Genomic DNA, 19,002 nt, shown 5'->3' with positions numbered 1-19,002 from the left:
TTAATATGCCTGTGTGTGCCTGTTCAGGAGAGCTTGGCTCTGGGAAGGGCGTCGGGGCTGGGGGGAGCTTGCTGAGTGTGAGAGGAAGGTGTAGGAAGGGCTCAGTTTGCATTAATGAGTTTGGCAACAGTGTAGGAATCTATTTTGAAGAACTCATTATTTTTTTTCTCTGTATACTAAGGAAATCAGAGGGTTGGCTGTTTAGAAGTAAAAAAGAGCACAAAAAGATACAGAACAAAATACTTTACCAGACTAGTTCCCCTGAGGTACAGAAAAAGCACAGTGGTCTAGTCTAGAGCAAGTGACAGGGCAGCTTTGCTTTGCAATGCCATCACCATTATATAACACTACTTCTTAAAATTCCATTTTATGTCTTGAGGAACTATGGTAGAATACAGTTCTACAAAAAATGGTTTGAACAGAAGAGACTAAGTGTCAGCCTCTTGTTCCTACCACACAAATACCTCTTTTTTTTTTCTCATGAATTCTCATGTGAATGCAAATCACTGTTATATCATGCTCTCCCAAAATAGTCTCTTCTGTCTATTAATGCATTGTACAACATGAAATACCCTGTTAGAATGCTGTGCAACACTCTTATTTAGGTGCTGTGATATGCCTTTCATATTGTTGAAAGGTGCAGTGCTGTGAAATGCTCCTCCCCAGCCCCAGTGTGCAGTGGAACCCATCCCAGGATGCGCAAAATTCCTAGGTTTTAGGCTGCCTCTGGCTCTTGTGTTCATCTGAGAACCAGAGTAGCAGTTGGAAGTTTTCCTCCCCACCCCATCAGTTTGAGTTCCTATCCTCGTTGACCTGTGTTTTGTGGCTCTCGCCTGAGAGAGGGCTCTCTCTGTGCCCTCTATTATTGACCAGCAGCTTCATTGTTGCCAGAAGTCTACCTATGTTGCTTTGATTTGTTCTTGGCTGTCTTAGAGGTACCATTCTGCTCTTTGATCTGGAGGACCTTTTTGTGACCCTTTCAGCCACCCACTTAGCAGCAGCTTGCTACGGGCTCCTGTTGTGTTATTTTTCTGAAAGGATGCTTTTTTTCAACCCCACAGGATAAAGAAGACTATTTCAGGCTGACTCCAGCTGAACCTGGGAGTGCTGGGACTGTGGCTACAAGCAATTGCAAATGGATTTTCCCTGCCTGGGTCGCTGTGGCTGTGGAGCAGCAGCCAGCCTAGAGGTACCTGCACTCAGAGTCACTTGCAGTGGGATGTGGAGTACTACATGGTGGGAGCAGATGTGGGTCTAAACCACCACAGCTGATAGGTCATGGTAATTTTATAAGCAGGGAATTTAGTGCACTCCAAGAGGAGCTTGAGAGGCCATGTTGTGGCAGGTAATCTGCCTCAAGAGCTGTGTTCACACACAACTCAGTGGAATTACATTGAGATTTATGCCAGCCCTTTCCCCCCTTTGACCCCTTTCCCCTGAGTTCTTTGAATCATACTTAAGTCAGCTGTGACATTAGAAAGTGCCCCTTTGTTTTTCTGTATTTCTGCAATTGGGCACAGTGTACAGAGTGTGCTGCATGATTTAAAGAGATGTATTCTGGCTTTTGATGCTGCTTCAATGTAACCTGATGCTATTGGAGTAGTCCTGGGGGATTGTTTTGGTGCTTGCATAATTTGCAGAGGAGGAAAAGCATGCAGATTTCTCCTGCCTTTCTCACAGAGGATATTGTGCTTCTTTGGGTTGTTCACATAAGGTAAAGTAAGCATTTTGTATGGAAATATTATTTGTGAAGTGATTAAAAAAAAAAATCTGTGGAACTTCTATATAGAGACTGATTTCTGTGAAGAAACAAAGTCCCCCATATAGGGAGTTCTTGTTGTCTAAAGCCAAGACACAAAACCAGCAGTGCCTTCAGTAAGTTCAGGGAAAACCAATAAGAGCAATTTAAGGATTTGCTCACAGCTGAGTGAGGGGGTGGCTGCTCTCACTGGTGCGTTGGCTCTTTCCAAGGCCATACTAATTTTCTAAACCTGAGGATTTTTGTTGCTTTGGCTATGTGACTATTGACTTAGTTTTTCATTCTCAACAGCAGGAGTTTTTTGTCATTGAAATAATTTTGTGGGGGAAGAGGAAAGCTCCAAGCAACTTTATTTCTAATATCCATTACATGCTCTTCAAAATGTTCCTGGCATTTCATGTAACCTGCAAACACCTTTGTTGGGTAGATTGTTTCTGTGATCTCACCTCAAGGACAAACTTTTCTTGTGCTATGAAGTCATAAGTTTTAATTAAAGGGATACAAATATCTGAATAATATAGCATTCTACTCTGTGTAATCCTAAATCACTGGACAATTTCAAAACTATTATTATAAAGTTTTAGGGTGTTTTCCCAAATACTAAACAGGTCAAAAAGAAATGGAAAGCTGAAGAGAATGGCTGTGTTCTTAGTTACTGGTGTCCAGAGGTGTCTCAGTGTTTGGTTCACTAATGGCCTTTCTCTATATGTGGAAGAGTATGTCATTTATTCAGCACATATTTATTATGGCTGCCTATTGAGAACAGGACTGAAATACCATATCTCATGTTGTTGTGAATGAGAGGAAGAAAGCCTTCCAACACAAGGTTTGTTATTTATTAGAGAACAGAGCTGTACAAGTTATTTTATGAATTCTGATTAGGAAGGCATTTTTAGTTAATGTACTGCTTTCCAGCCAGTCCCAGATTCTGAAACCCTCTTGTAACACAGTGGTCACCAATGAATAAGTTTTTTAACAGGTAATTAGAGATAGTTGTGTGAAATAACTCAGAGTGCCTGGCTAAGTTTGTTTTCATTATGAATGGTCAGATAACTAGGGTAGGATTGGACTTCTAAATGCAGTTGTTAGTTTTCAGTGCCTTGGTACTTGAAGGTTTGGCTTCATGCAGTGTTGTCCTATCCTCTTCCACCCCAAACCCCTGTGTCACCTAGGTTGCTCTGATAGGTGAGTATCGTCATTTTGATGAACTATATTAAAGATATATTGTTTAGGAACCCCTCTCAAAATTCATGTTGCAGTGCCATCATTAGAAGCTATGGCTGGATATATGTGGCATCATTTCCTTCATGGAATGTGAGGAAGAAATGGTATTCCTAAAAACATCTTCATTTCATGTCATATCTCAGACTTTGTTCACTGTGTGCCAGAAATATTTGGGCACACCTGAAAGCTCTTTAAGAATTCAAGGGGTGTTCTGATTTTCACAGGCCTCATGATACAGCCTGTGTCTGTCACACTTTACTGTAGCAAATGGAAATTAAGAATACACTTATATTTTAAGAGATCTGGCTATTAGCTTTCTGCTAGTTTTCATTGAAAGCTGCACTGTTTTGTGACTTTTGAGAAGGGCTGTTTTGAGGTTGGGAAGGTGGTATTTAAACATGGTTATTCCTGTAGCAGTTTGATACCTGAGCAAATAAATAATGTGGAGCCTATGAACAGTAAATTTAAAAAACTTGACTGTCTCTGATTTCTTTTTTAAATATCTCAGATGCACTTAGGATGCATTTACATGAGAAAATCTGCTACCTCTGTAAATCCGGTTTTTTAATGTGTCACCATTTCTATAAGGAAAAGTACTTTGCTCTTAAAATTGAATTGGTGGGGGTTTTTTTCCCCCCCAGTAAATGATATCACTCATTACCTGTCTGGTGTTAGCTAATCAGCAGGCTTTGTCAATCACTGCTCCCTTCCTTCAGCTGTGGAAGTGTGTGTACATTGTCCATACAGCTGTTTCCAGCTGCCCTGGGGAAGGTGCAAGGCCACTGGCAGTGACTGTGTCCTTAGCTCAGGATGTGTAATTGTCATTGCTCCAGGGTCATCTGATAAACCAGAACTCTGAGAGGACAAGAGCAGGTCCAAAGGATTGAAGGTCAAGGTTTTCAAAGGCTTAGATGGGGTCTCTGCAGTGGTGACCTTGCTTGCAGGGGAGGCTGCAGAAAAGCTGACTGGCTTTAATGTTGGACCTGTCCAGGCCCCAGTGGGCAGCTGCTTCCTACAGCAGCTGGATGTGGGAAGCAGCTTGAGGATCCCTGACTCCTAAAGCATGTTGGCTTGTAAAAGCAAATCATTGCATGTTCTGGGTACCACAGGCAGGAACACCATTAAAGAAGTGCTCTGAAATGGTTTGAATACAGCAATCACTTGTTCAAGTACTTTATATTTAGGTCTTAATGAGAAAATGACTGCATGTTAAATCACATAAATCCACTAAGTGCGAAAATGATAATTGTAGGATTATCTTTGGAATGGATGTCTATTTTGTCAATTGCAGAGATGGTACCTGAAGTTAAATGTGCTTTGGCAGGTGGTCATTCTTTAACTGTGGTATTTAAACTAGTTGAGTTGCTGTGTCTTGATTATGGCAGCTGGCAGATATTACATTCTCATTAACAGCTGTAAGTTATGGATATACCCATGAAAATACCCATGTATTTCTCACTCAATAAGAATTTAACATATTTCTACTTGCCTCATGGGGTTGCTAAAGCCTTTTTGTGAAGAAGGACTGAGTTAAGCTTCTACAGCACTTTATATGGGAATGGATCTGTGTTCTGGAAGAAATTAATGGTGTTATCTCTGGAACCAAAGCATTTATTTTCTTGATTTAGATTCTCTTTTTATGTGAAGTCTGGCCTCTACTTTTCCATGTCAGTATGTGTCTTTAAACTGTTAATTACACTGACTTTTTGCTGGACAGATGGCTAAATAGATTGCAGCAGTTGTGAACGCTCCTGTACTGCCATGCAGTGTTCTCATTATGTTCATAAAGCCATCAGGTTATAGGGTGCTTTTTTTCAACCTAATCCACATTGAGTCATTTCAGATGAACAATGTCACCATTGATGTGAAACAATTCCTGATCTTGCTGGAAATGCCTGCCTGTGGCATTTATTCTTTGTAGCATCCCTACAGGTGCTTTTGCCAATAAGTGATTGCTTCCATGTGACGGGAGAATGGCTGTCCTTGTAGTTAAGGGTAGTGACTACCAGCCCTTCTCTATAAACTCAAGATCATGAATCAGTGGCTCATGTTTCTATTTTATTTCCTTCTAATGTAATATTGCTACTGAAAGCTTCAGCATTTCAAAGGATTGTCCACCTTACACCTGCTGTACAAGTTTATTCTATGTACTAGCCTACTGATTACTTTCCTGCCTCACAATTTTATTTCATTGAGGGTGTGAGTTTAAAGTATTTTTGAGTTTTAGAATGCTTCACCAAGGGTTTGCTACAAATCCTGCTAAGAGGCATGTCTGATAGCCTACATCTTATGAAAGAGTTCAGAAATCTAGGCCTCCAACTAATGGCTGTGATGTACAGAATACAGTGAAACAGCTCAAACCTTTCCTTTTTGCCATGAAGTTATTTGTTTTGTAATGGATTTCTTAAAATCAATTGGGAGACAAAGTTTCATTCATGTAAAAGATACTCTAAATTTCATTTTGGAGTTTGAATAAAATGAAAACCTCAGGATATTTGAAAGGAGAAGTTTTATGGAATTGTTTGTTTGGAATAATAAAGATGTATGACGAGGTTATAGGTACCAGATGCTAAGTTCAATTTGCTTTCTGTTGTAGCAGACCAGGGCTTTGATTTCAGATGTGCTCAACCTTGAGCATCATTGCTATCCAAAGGAGAGAAGCTTTCTGGAATTGTGGCAGAATGCCAACAGGGCTCAGACATGCAGAAGGTGCAGAATTCTGTAGGCCGTGCTCCTGTGACTGCTGAAAGCTCTGCTGAGGTGTCTTGGGGCTAGAAGGGGAAGAGGCAGCTGGGGAGCACAGCAGGGCTGTGTCAGGCATTCAGCAGCACTGGGGGGAGGCAGCCCCACCTGGGCCAGGGCTGCTCCAGGACTGGGCTGGCAGTGGCCACCAACTCCTTGTGCCACCAGAACCCCTGCAGAGTGATGGCTTTGGCCAAGTTCACAAAATAATGGGTCAGAGGGCTTGGAGGCTCCATACCTTATATAGGATCTCTATATTTAAAGATACTTGAATTTTACTACAGTTTATATTAAAGTTAGCTGGATGCAATTGTTGGATCAGGTTATATCAGCCTTGCCCAACACTGGCTGAAAATGATGGGACTTAAACAGTGATAGAATAAGTGTCAGGGTTTGTAAGCTCAGTTTGGAATGATATGAAAAAGATTAAAATGTGTTTAACAATATACTGGTACTTCCCCCCCCCCCCCCCCCCCTCCCCCCCGAAAATGTTACCCTTATTGGCTATCAAATTAAACTGTAGTTGAAGAGAAGCCATTAGGTTTGTGTTCCCATCTTCAAATCTAGTTTATTTTAATAAAGAGGAAATCAATGGAACATATGCTAATGATATTTTTAGGAATTATTTGCAATGAGCATATGTAGTTGTTTGGGAATTGAAAGGAAAAAACTCCCAAAAAGTCACAATAGCTCTTATTGTTTTCTTAGAGGAAAAAAGGAAAGGGGGGAAAAAATGAAGCTCCTGTGGAGATAATTGAAGCTGAAACATTTCTTGTGCTCTTGAGATGAGCTGCAGAAAGCAAATTATGTGAAAAAAACAAAGGGGGAAATGTCATGTGTCAGCTCTCCTCATTTTCTTTTTGGCTGCATGCCCAGTCTCTAAAGTATTAAGCTTTGCCATGGCAACAATATCTGTGAGGTGTTTTCCATCCAGACTGTACTTCTGGCTGCAGGTTTAGGGAGTAGAGATTTGAAAACTGTTTGTCTGTAATCTTATACTTCACTAAACACAAGACTTTGGAAGAAATGTGTATTTTGTGTGACCAGAAAGGTTAAAAAAGAAAAAAAAGGCTTTCAAAAAAGCAAATGGAACGAACTCTGCATTACAATTGCTTTACACTTTTTCCTATGGAAAATACTACAGACATGCCATGCTTGGAAGGGCATGGGAACACGACCAAGCTGTGGGTTCACTGGTAGTCCCTACTGAAGAGAAGCACAGCAAAGCATTGTTTAGAGCAACAGACTAAGGGTAAAAAGGGTGACAGAAATTCAGGTAGAGAATGGCTGGTACTAAAGAATTTAAAGCTATTTAGGCACATGAGTTTTCTATGGATAGGACATTGCATGATCTTAACCTGGATTCTTGCTTTGGATCACTCCATAAAACCTGGGAAGACAAACTTTGGAGAGGCAAGGATACAGAACCTGCCTGCCAATGAATTCATGCTGAAGCTGTAATAATATAGATATATTCCTTTTTGCTGTTGTGTCAATTCACTGAGAAACAGCTTTAGAAAGGAATTATTTCAGTATCAATTATTCTGAAATTTTGTAGAAACAAATACGAGATTCCTTAGTTTTCAATCTGTACAACAGTGTTTTGATGACAAATCCAAAACACAGCACTACACCAGCTACTCTGTGGAAAATCAAGTGTACCCCTGACAAAACCAGTGCAGTCCTCTGCTCTCATTTCCCCCCCTCTCAGCAGTTGTGTAATGGCAATTATTCAAGGAAATATCTAGTGAGCTGAGTTAGGCAATGAAAGGATGAGAAAAAAGAAGTGTTCTCTTACCAAGAGAACCATCTCCTCATGTGGGTTGCAATACATTCTCACAAACAGTTTTATCTCTCTAAGTAAGGCAGAACTGGCTCATCAAGGTGCTGCTCATCAAGGCCAAGCCCAGCAAGAGTTTCTCAGATCACAGAGCAGCATGGAAGGGGGAAGGGATGCATCACCTCAAAAAGATAGAATTTTTTTGAGGAAGAAAATGTATTCAGTGTTTGCAGTGGAGTATGATTGCATATTTTGTTCAAGAAATGCATGTTGGGTTGAAATAGCAATTATTTGTTAATTCTGATGCACATTTCCTTGGCAAAAAGGAAGTTATTTTCTATCTGAACTCAGAATACTGTACTTCAGTGTAACTGAGTGTTTCTACTTCTGCTTTAGCAGCTTTTTAATATAGACTATAGAAGCAAATATTCCTGTTAGTGCTGCTATTTATCTGAAGGACAGGTCTGTTTTAAGAGCTCTGGATATGGACATGAAAAATCTATGGAAAACGTGTCTCATTCTGAGCTGTCATGTGCCTAAAATGTACCCAAAAGTAATAATGCATTATGCCTCTTTGAGAACCTGTATTCTCAAGGGCAAAACAAACAATAAAGACTTGTTAATCACTTTGTGATTCACTGGAAAACGATGCTGTTTAGAAGGTAGGTATGCTGGTATGACTCATTAAATTAACAATTTATTCAAGCACAAAGCTATGTCATATGCTTTCTTTCTAAGAATCCATGAAAAAATGACATTATTTTGAGTAAAAATCATTATCTTTTGACATTATAAAAACTTCCTTAAAATATTCTTTATCTTGATTGGCATAGGTACTATTCTCATTTCTTGACTGAAATCTGCCAGCTGGGGGAGATTTTGACTTATTCATAGCCAAGCATTGGAATGGCTGACTTTTTGGAGGCAGATGTACTCTCCTATGCCCTGCTCTGTCTTGTTTCTGATATCCCCTTCTGAATCCTGTCAGACCATGTCACATTTCCTAGCCAAGACTCCTCTCCTTTGGAAAAGAACCTAAGCATTTGAGCCAAAAGTTGATGGGAAATGACAGATGTACCTCAAACTTTACTGGTTTCTGACATAGAGACAGCTTATCACTTGAGACCATGTAAATGCATTTTATTACCCTTGTAGAATCTCAAACATCTGTGTCACCCTATAAGCTGTTAGTGCTGAAGCAGCTTGTAGATGTGTTGGTGGGGATTAGTGCTTCAATATGATTAAGAAATACAACTTCAAAGATGGTGTATATAGTCTGTAGTTCAGACTGACCTTTCCAGGCAGCAGCTTCAAATCTAAGCTCAAGATCCTTCAGAATTGTAGCAGCATTAAAAAACTCACCCCTCCAAACCCACCATTTTTCTTACCTGTGTGTGCTTGTGTGCACTTAAAAAGTATAGTTCTACACAAAGTAATAAGAACAATGCTGCATGCTGAAAACTGTCTTCTTTCTTACATTTAGAGTTTTATTTTACTGATTCCTTTGCAAGTCTGAGCTAGTTCTCCCCTAAAGAATCAAAGGCATCTCTTCACAGCAATAAAGCGGAATGTAATTGGTGTGGCCACAGCAGAACAAGACAATATCAGAGCCAGGAAGCCTGAATTGATGGCAGAGCTCAGCCTGGGTGCAGTAGTGTGATATAAGGCTTTATGATGCTTCACTGCACCATATCTATGTCCTACTAGTGCTTCTGCTAGTTTACATATCTTCACATTGCCCTTCATTTTGTGATAGAGGCGTGCCTGGAAAAATATGATAGTCTGAGGTATTTTTTTGATTGCATATATTTCAGTCCATGATACAGATAGTTCTAGCAATGAGCACTGTAAAATTTTGTGTTTTGGTGTTGCTTCTCTTGGAGGGGAAAAAAACTTTTTTGTCATTTTAATATATGAGCTTTTACTGATATTATAGCATTAGATGGGAGGGGAAAAGACTTTTTTAAAATAGTTACTCTGGAACTGAATGAAGGACGTGGAGAAGGCCAAATGTGAGTGGAAGCAATATTTTCTTTGAACGTGAGATCATTCTACTTCAGACACTTCTTTTTTTTTAACTTATGCAGTCAGAAGTTAGCCAATCAGGTCCATGCCAAAGTATGTAATTAAACAGTTTATTTTTCATAACTACTGAGGCAAATAAGAGCAGATGGTTCTCAGCACTTCAGAAGTTTAGGCTGTTTCCTTCAAGTCCTCAGTGCAAATGGAGATGACTGGCTTTATAGCCTCCACTTGAAAATACTGATCTTGCCTATTAAATACTGTTTTTAATCTATTTGCAGAATATGGCCCACAAAAGATCTGAATTGCCTTTCTGCAGGAGGGGTCTCAGTGTCAGTACCCTTTCATAGCTCTGTGCTGTTTCTCTGGCATTGTTTCCATTGAGGGTGGGGATGTTCCTCAGCCAGCACTCACCAATCACAGGCAGCTGTTGAGCAAGCCCTCAGCAGGGAGAGCTCTCTCGAGTGCTCTGGGGGTGTCCCTTGTGTGGCACTCATCAGTTGGTGACACTGAACTAGAGCAGGGTATCAGTAACATGAGGCTGGCACCTCTGGGAGAACAGCAAGAGGATGTGGGAAAGATTGGGCAAGGCAGGTTTCAGGGTGCTGGGGTGACTGATGAGGGAAACAAGGAGTTGGGGTAGTAGCTGCAATTTCTTTGATATCTATCAGTACCTTGACACTTATAGATGTTGTCCAACATTTGTACCACACGTAAGGGATCACAAATATGATATTCCTGTATCCATTGCTGTATCAAGTGAGACAGAACAAGTTTGTTTTTTCTTGTGCAGCTATTTGAATATTTTTCTTTGTTTTTCCTGCAACAAATGAGAGATTGTAACAAAACCCTCCTAATATCTCGCATTTGCAATCAGCTCAACAATTCTTTTAAAAGACCTATTGAATCTTACAGCAAAGTGCTAGGAAGACATAGTAAGGCCCAGGACTGTCCGTAGAGGCAGCTCACCTCATAAATGCTTAGCACCATATACAATGTGTTTTATTAAGATGTCTGGTTTGCACAAAGTAGCCCAACAATAGTGACTTGCAGTTGTTCACTGCTTGTTAGTAAAGGAGGCCCCTGACCTCTAGTCATTCCTTTTTATATCCCTGAAGATTGCATTCCTCTCTTTATAACCATTTTATGCCTCTTGAATAATAAAAGGGCTGCACTTGGCTGTGATTGTCTGGAGAAGTGCTTTGGTCTGTTTTGGAAAAGGACAAGGGTCACTGTCTTAGTGTGAAAAATTGCCTCAGAAGTTCTTTATTTATGTTATTTTTTTTTAATGACTTGCATTTTCAGGTAAGTGTATCAATTTCCTCCTTGTCTGTTTACTCTTTTCACCTCAAGAAAGAAGACAAAATTCAGGTTTGAGCCTGGATTGCTTCCGAATTGTTGTCTCAAGCTTGTGCTGTTAACTAACATGTGCTGGTTAGGATGGATCTCCAGTAAGATTGTGACTGGCACACATTATCTGGCCCATGATGGGGATTTTGCTTCAGTTCTGGCTTCTGCTCAGTAGTTGCATTCTATCATTTTCTACATGCTGCATATTCCTTCAAGCTAATAAAGGAATTTGCTATGCATGACCTGCTCTGTGGTGTGACTGACTGATAACTGCAGCATTTGAAACCTGGCACTACATTATTCGACCTGCTGCCAGGTCCTGGTTATTTGTCAGAAGTATTTCTTGCCACTGGAACTTCAGCAAGATGGAAAGTAATTTTATAGGATCACTGCAAACCTGTGGGATGTAAAGTGCTGGGATCCATCACAGCCAAGGCATTACGTACCAGACTTATGGATGTGGAGATATGCGTTCCTAAGAAACCCCCCCACAAAAAAATGCATTCCCCATGGTACTGTGTCATTCAGTCTATCAAATATGAAATCACTTCAGCTTTACTCTTTGCTATAAAGACATTTATCTAGCTGGTGAGAGACTTTTCTCCAAATATAGATATACCTTAATGTGAGGCAGGTGAGCTGTAGTTTGGGGAATATGGGATGGCTGTATTCCTGTCTTTGATGGAAGGGTATTATTGCTTCTCATGGGAGCCAGGCCCATTTTGTGCTTTAAGGAATAAATATCTTCAAAGGCATCCTTATACAGCTTTAAGACAAAGAATGGACTTGGTAAATCTGATTCAGTAGTGCCTGTTAGAAGATCTAAACAAGGTTAGAAAAAGCATTTTTCCCATACCAGTGTGCCTTAAGCCCAAAAGAAGCCCACTGAAGAAAACACCTCTTTCCTCTGACCTCATTCTACCTCAGCTGAGATCTCCAGAGCCTGGGTTCCCTGAAATATGAAAGCAAGGAAGTGTCTGGCAATGTGTTCTGTACAAGGAAGTCCATCTATCTTTTCCAGTCTGAAGTAGGTTCCAACAAATTTGTTACCAGAGTATCAAAGTGTTTCCTGCACATGCCAAAGGCAAAGACCTTTAGGGTGTATGGGATGTAATGTACTCATAAGCAGTACTCACATCATTCTACTGGGGACTGCCTGGAACATCTAATACCAAAGTAAAAATACAAAGTGGAACAGAAATCTGTGAATATGAAGGACTGTTGCAGAGGCAGGCATAATTTGCCTGAGATTTCTGTGCTCCAAGCCAAATATCAGATTTGCCTTGCTGTTCTGGATGGTGTGTTCTTGAACAGAATGGATGGAGAATAACACACTGACAATAAAATAATTCAGTATTATTTTCCCTGTAAGTGTAGGTAATTTTCTAAGATGTTAGTGTCAAAGACTGAGATTCAAAAGCATGGATAATTTGACTTTTGACTGTCGATTATCACACATATGAAATTGATTTTATTTTCTGGGGTGCCAAGTGCAGAGATAAATATTTTTATTTTTGTAATTTGCAATGTATGATGGATTTTGAAACCCCAGGCAATATTCATCTCATTTTGCTGCAAGAACCATTTTCATGTTAAAATGGTACTCCAGTTCATGCTATTTTTCATTATAAGCTCTTTGAATCCTAAAAGTTGCAGTGCAAAATAATTATAGTAATTTGAGGAGTCTTAGTATGTGAAACAATGGCTTTCTGAATTGCCTCATGGTGGCTGGGAAAATGAAATGAATAATGTATCAACTTGAAAAACATTTTATAGAATATGTCTGACCATGAAAGGGAAAGTAGGGAATAAGCCTCGCTTCTCTTTGGACAATAATGTCTATTTTTTTCTCTTCAGTGAGGAGTAATCAGTTTGTAGTCAGCTGCTAGGTGGCAGATGTTGTAAAAACACAGAACAAAGGCAGGATCCCTGTCCCAGAGACTTTATAATCTGTGTTCAAACAGGCAGCAGATGTGTGACACCAGCACAATGAGAAGAGAAGGGTCAGCACTGGCAGGATCAGAGCTGACTCTGGATTGTTCAGGTTTAGATGCCATTCTGGTGAATTGCTGTTTGGGAAGATTTGGAAGAATATAAGGGGTTGTTCTGAAGAATCCTAATTTACTGGTTACTTATGCTGCAAAAACCTTATTAGCAATTCAAAGCAGAATTCAAGCACAGGTTTGGTTTGATCTCTTCAGTGATTTGAGGCTGAGCTTTATGGAATGACCTAGAAGATTAACCATCAGTGTCTCAATGCTAGCAATAATTTAGATAAGACTGACTAATAATGACATAATTTGCAATTCTTACCTGCAGCTGTTTATGGTTTGTATTTCTGAACTCTGTGGTCACATCTTATTGTGTGTCATGCAAAGTTTGTGTTTCTGAGTTAATATATACAAAATCTAGTCAATACATAATGGGGTTAAAGAATATTACATCATGTTCAGTTATTCTGTTATTGTGGCCAAAATATATGGTTAATTACTTATTATTACATACTGTTTGTGCTGAAATTCTTTGACTCATTTTCTGAAGATCCCCTTTTCTGTCCTGTCACACTTCCTCCTTTCTCTTGCCATTAGACCTCTTTTCCATCCCTTGCTGAAAGAATTCAGTTTCCCTGTAAGCTGTGGCCATGCCTTACATTTTTACTCAGTTATTAGAGTAGCCACAACATTTATTGTCCCTTATAGCTAGAAAGTTGTCTATTCCATCTAGTCAGTATTTGTGACACACCTTTAATAGCACATAAACATATGCTTTCTGAAACAGGTGCACAATTTGCTGATAATGCCTTTCAGTACTAATAGGACCTTTTAGCTTTGGATTTTCCTACTAACAGATGAAAAATCTGTAAAAAGCAAGCTGTAAGAGGAAATACAGAGCTGGTAAACCTTTTTAAGCCCACATTTACACACACTTTTAGCCTGTGTGGGAGAGGCTTTTGTATTCTCTCTTTGCTTACCTCTGTATATTTATGTTGGCACTCGGAAAACTAAGTTCCCACTCAATTCAGTGCCAGGGCTTTAAATGTGTTTGCAGTTTTGCACACAATTGGATGTATTTGTATCTGACATGAAATTAAATTACTTTTAGTGAGAGTAACAGCTGAAGCAGATTGCTACCATGTTGTAATTACTGAGAAGTTCTTAGTTTTTGTTTTTAATAGTCAAAACTTATGGAGCATGCCTGGATTGTACCAGCCCCTTGTCCATAAACTAAGACAGAAATCACATTATTGCTTTAGGGATTTTCTTCTATGTATCCTCATCACTTTTATTCTGTGTGGATGCATTTTATAATGCATTTTCAGTGGTATATGATATTTGTATTCCAGGCAGTACTTGTACTGCACTTAGATGTTGTGCTGCTGCTGGGGATACTGCAGAGGAGTTGCTGGGGCACCGGGCTGTTGGAAAGCCTGGCTGGGGACATGACAGGAGAAAAAGCTGCAGTCAAGGGAGTTTTGGTTCTGAGGTATTGTTGGAGAGAGCAGCGAACAGGGTCTTAGGAGAGCTGGGCTTCTGATGTGCAAAATAAATAAGGAAAGCAACTGGGAAAATGAAATTGAGAATCTCAGCTGAGAGACATGTCTTACTTCAGTTTTCCCAGCTCCCTCTCCCAGCAGCAGTGCTGCCTAAAGAAGTGGGATGTAGTTCTGAGGGTGGGAGGAGAAGAGTGTGATGTGAAGACAGAGGCAGCTTACTAATGTGGAAGAAGCTGTCAAGCTTCATAAATTTAAATATCTGCTCCTAGTTCTGGTTAACCTTCTACACATACATGGTGTCTGCAAACAGTGACTTTGGGAATCTCATGTGCTGGAAATACATAAACATAATATCTTCTAGAAGAGTTCTTTTCTCACAGAAACCGTCACTCATTGCCTCTTTATGCTTGATGTTATTCAAATTGAATGCAGTGCTACAGTTTCTTTGGAAGTTTCTATTCAGGAGAAGAGATCCTGGGAATGCTGGGTTACATTCGTGTGACCGGCAGACGGCCTGATTTGTATTCCAAAATGGAAGAAATTATAAACTGTACTTATTTGGGGGGAACACTCCATCCCCTCAAATCCTCTTTTGAAAGTAGTGATATTAATTCTTCCAGGGAACAAAAAAAATCAGCATTCAACAACTTTATTCAGCAAGACTTGATTTACCAACTTTGCCTTCTATAGTTTGAAATCCCACCAGTAAAATTGTTCGGTACGTGTTTGTGGCCCACTGGTTTAATAGGGCACCAAGAATTCCTGCTTTCCTTGAAAGATCTTTAACAGGTATTGGGAAAATGTTGCTAACCTTGGCATAGGATGGTCTGCATTTCTGTGTGTAGAGCTGTAGTGTGATGATAGGTGGTTATTTTGAATGCTTTCAAAATGGGAGTTATTATGAGAACTGTACCCCTTGTCATTCTTAAGCAGCCAAGAATGAGGCTTTACTTTGCAGTGCTGTCAACTTCATCATTAGTGTGCTGTGTAGGGTTTGTAGTTATGTTTTGATTGGCCTATTTTAAGTTTTTGTTTTCATTATTTTGAACTGATGTTTTTGAATTTGAATATAGGAGCTTCTGTAGGACTGATTTCTATCAGTGGCACTTCTGCACCCAAATACCTTTTAAAAGCTGTGATCCAGGTACTTTTATGTTTCTTTGTTTTTGAATGCCTTTACAAATCAGGTTTTAGATGCCTACTTAGCTCTGTTCCGCTCCCATCCTGAAGTGCGGAAGCACAGGAAACTCCTGGAGTGTGTTCTCAGGGAGATTGTTGTGGCTGTCTCATCAGAGATGCCCTCGAACCCTCTTAAAATCTACTGAAGTCGATGGAAAGAATCTCCTTAACCTTGTAAGTTTTTTATTTAGCCCATGAGCTTGTCAGACCTGTAGCTGTCACTTTATTTTTTATTTGTACAGTTTTGGGCACTGTCACAGCAATATGCAGTTACCTTAAGCATATTTTAAGTGTTTAATTCATTATTTATCATCTCCCATTACAGTTGTGGTACTTACTTGGCTAATACTTGAGTGCTAACAATTTAGAGAGAGATGGGCAGTGGGGAAGTTCAGGTTTCTGTTTCCACTCTGGTGAGCCCTAGGTTCTAGAATGCCTTCTTGAGGTCTTGAGGTTGCAGTTTTGGAAATCCATGAAACCACAGTATTTTTTTTACTGTGGGCTAGAATTAAAGCAGACTGTGTAACATGTCATTTAAGTAGCAGTGGAATGGCCATTGGTTCTAAGAAAGGGATGGATGTTGTGGGCATCTCCTGGAAGCAGATGTGGGTGAGGCTCCTGACCTGTGCAGCAGTGTCTGGAGCAGTGGGTGCTTGGCCATGGCTCCTGAGCATTGCTGCACAATCTGAACTGCTCTAGGGAGTATTGTCTGTGCTGGGAACAGTGTGCTGCAGTGGAGGGATTGGGATTGAGGAAGCTGCTGTCATGCTGCTGCCCTATCACAGAAGCAAAATGCTTCACCTTGGCCTTTCTAAGGACAGATGCTCCTTTCCTCACAGACAGCAGGAAGAGTGGGCTTGAGTAAATGATTCACAGAAACTCCTGAATTCCCTCATGTTCTGGTGATTTCTGGCACTGGTGAATGCTGGTAGGGTGTTGGAGGGAATGTAAAAAGAATGTAAAAAACTCCTGTGGGGAAAGCTAAGTTTTGTGCCCATGCCCCTGTAAGTTTTGGCAGCTTGTAGAGAAGATCAGAGTCTGTTATGCTGTGCAGTAGGATAGGGAGAGAAGGCTGAAAATCTAAGAAAAGGAAGCATATAAGGCATGACCTCCAACAGTTGAATATGCATAAATGTACAGACTGCTCTGGAAGCAAGAGGTCAGACTCCAAACGCTTAGTGTGTTCTTGGGCTATGTGCCAAAACAGCTGTGCACCAAGCTGACCTGACATGCCAGGCTGTGGTTGAGGCTTTGTTGTGCTGGCAGGCAGTAAAGGCCCTTTCACTGGCTCAGCTGCCTCCTGGCAGTGGGATCTGGCTGAGAAGTCAATAAAGATTCATCCATTCACAGTCCAAATCTCCCATGGATTCAGGGCTAGGCCTTCCCCATAAGCAGGTAGGACTGTCTGGATGAATTTTTGGCTCTCAGACCTTGTATGTTTCATTTAGGCCATTGTGAGCATCCAGAACATTCAGCATCCACTGTACTGAACCACACGTGTCTAAGCAGGTAATGTAAGATGTTTGTACTGCAATTCTGCAGTACTCAGCATCCATTTGTAACTTGAGTCTGACACAATCCCCTGTTATGCATAATAAGGATGTTTCCATAATAACTTGAAACTATGCTCAAAGTGCTGGGGAAACCTTAACAAATACCTCCAAATAACACTTTATTCAGCAAAGGAAAAGAGAAGCTGAAACAGTTCCTCAAGTCTCCCAAGAAAGCAGTGATACACTTTTAAATATTTGGAATTTCATGACCCTTGGGGTCTCCTATCAGTGTTTTTTGGGGCACCAGAGTTGGCAAGAGGGTTAAAGAACTTAAAGTCCACACTCAGGTAGCTATACTGCTTCTAACATGAGGTCTGCTTTTTTTGGGTCCAATTTACTATCTTACTTGTGTTGTGATGATACCAGGCAAGTAATAGCTCATTTCATGTGCTGATCATTACATTTCTGGATATTTTTCTCGCTGCAGTTTCTGCATTAATGTTTACATTTAACTTCTGTAAATGAGCTTAGACACAGGGACTGAGCTTGAAACATACTGCTCTCTGTTAACTGGGCTGAAACAGACACAGTATTGAAGGGCAGCTATCCTTAGACTGACTAAATAGACAGCTGTATTAAAAGTAGTGTTAGATTTTTCTGCTTATCTCAGAACATAGAAATTGCGTGAAATTAACTTTTGATATTTGCTTCTCCCTTTATATTTATGAACACCTGGTCACAGCTATAGTAGGGGTAAGGTTACCACATTCTGCCTTCTATTATGTTCACCCAGCTTCTGCAGGGGCAAGAGAGTTCAAAGCTTTTACATAAAACTGAATGGTAAAAAAAGTCTGAAAATAGCCCTACTTTTGAAACAGTAGCAAGACAATATTGGTGGATCTGGTAGATAAAAGCGTGCATAAAACCCCACTGCTGTGCCCACAGCTTTTCTCCCAGCTATAAAATTCCCTGAACCCCAGCAGGTGGCAGTGAGCAACAGTCTGAAATTTGAATGCTGCAAAAAGGAAGAATAATTTCCACCACTGAAAATTAAAAGATACTGGGTTCATTTAGGACCTAAATGACACAGATGTGGCAGGTACCTGCAAGCATCTAAACAAATGAAACACATTTTTCACAGACTGGTACCTTCTAAGGCAGTCCTCGAAGGTGACATTTTCCTGCTCCCTGCATTGCCTCTATTTTCTCCCTGGGAGGGTGCTACAGCTTTATGCAGTGATGCAGTGCTGTGGAGGCAAGCATTGTTGGCTTTACTGCATAGAAAACAATTCACTCTGTTAGATTAATAGAAATGCAGAGTGTGTTTTGAATAGCTCATTTTACATCTAGGCCTTTCTTCATGGAAGGCATAATGAATTGGATTGGGATAGGCAATTTAATTTTTTACAGCTGTCAGCCAGTGAGCACTGCTGCACTTGATTTGTTTTGGTGCCTCTTGCAGGTTGCTGCCAGGGTGGTTGTTATTACACTTCATTTTGTCAACTACTCAGGTGGGGCAAACACAGAAAGGAAAAGGTTACTGGGCAGGAGGGGAGCAGAGCTTCATTTTCTATAGCTGTGAGGAAAGCACTAGGAGAAAAAAGTTATGTTCTGGTTAAGCCCTTTTGTGCTGAGGTATACATTGAGCCTTTGTTTAATTAGATGACATTAGTGGTTCAATCAAGACCTAAAAGCATCCTATTGTTCCCTGGTATAGTTTACCTTGCTCTGTAGGGAGGAAATAAATACTTTCTGTAATGAGCAAAACAGAACTGAAAGCCAGATTTAGTGACAGATTTTGTTATTAATTTATTTCCTTACCACTCTAAATATAAAGATTTAGGTCTTGGGTGCTACTGACAATAATTACATTTGTGAGTGTGGAGGTTCATTTTCTGCTTCTGCTCTTCTCCAGCTAGGGTATCTTGTCTTCCACTGAGGGATATTTTTGTGTTTGAGG

At 40.2% G+C, this 19,002-nt stretch overlaps 1 long non-coding RNA gene across 1 annotated transcript in view; it reads left to right on the top strand.

The window, feature by feature from the left end:
• The first annotated feature begins 1,061 nt into the window (after window positions 1-1,061).
• The window catches only part of LOC131560364 (uncharacterized), a 54,063-nt gene continuing 36,122 nt past the window's right edge, over window positions 1,062-19,002 (top strand). The window contains exon 1 of the long non-coding RNA XR_009274961.1: window positions 1,062-1,189. This is a non-coding gene — a long non-coding RNA (uncharacterized LOC131560364). The remainder of the gene's footprint in view (window positions 1,190-19,002) is intronic.

This window comes from Ammospiza caudacuta, chromosome 7 (assembly GCF_027887145.1).
Source record: "Ammospiza caudacuta isolate bAmmCau1 chromosome 7, bAmmCau1.pri, whole genome shotgun sequence".
Taxonomy (NCBI): domain Eukaryota; kingdom Metazoa; phylum Chordata; class Aves; order Passeriformes; family Passerellidae; genus Ammospiza; species Ammospiza caudacuta.
Note: the sequence above shows the minus strand (reverse complement) of the source record. Positions and strands in the feature narration are given on the sequence as shown.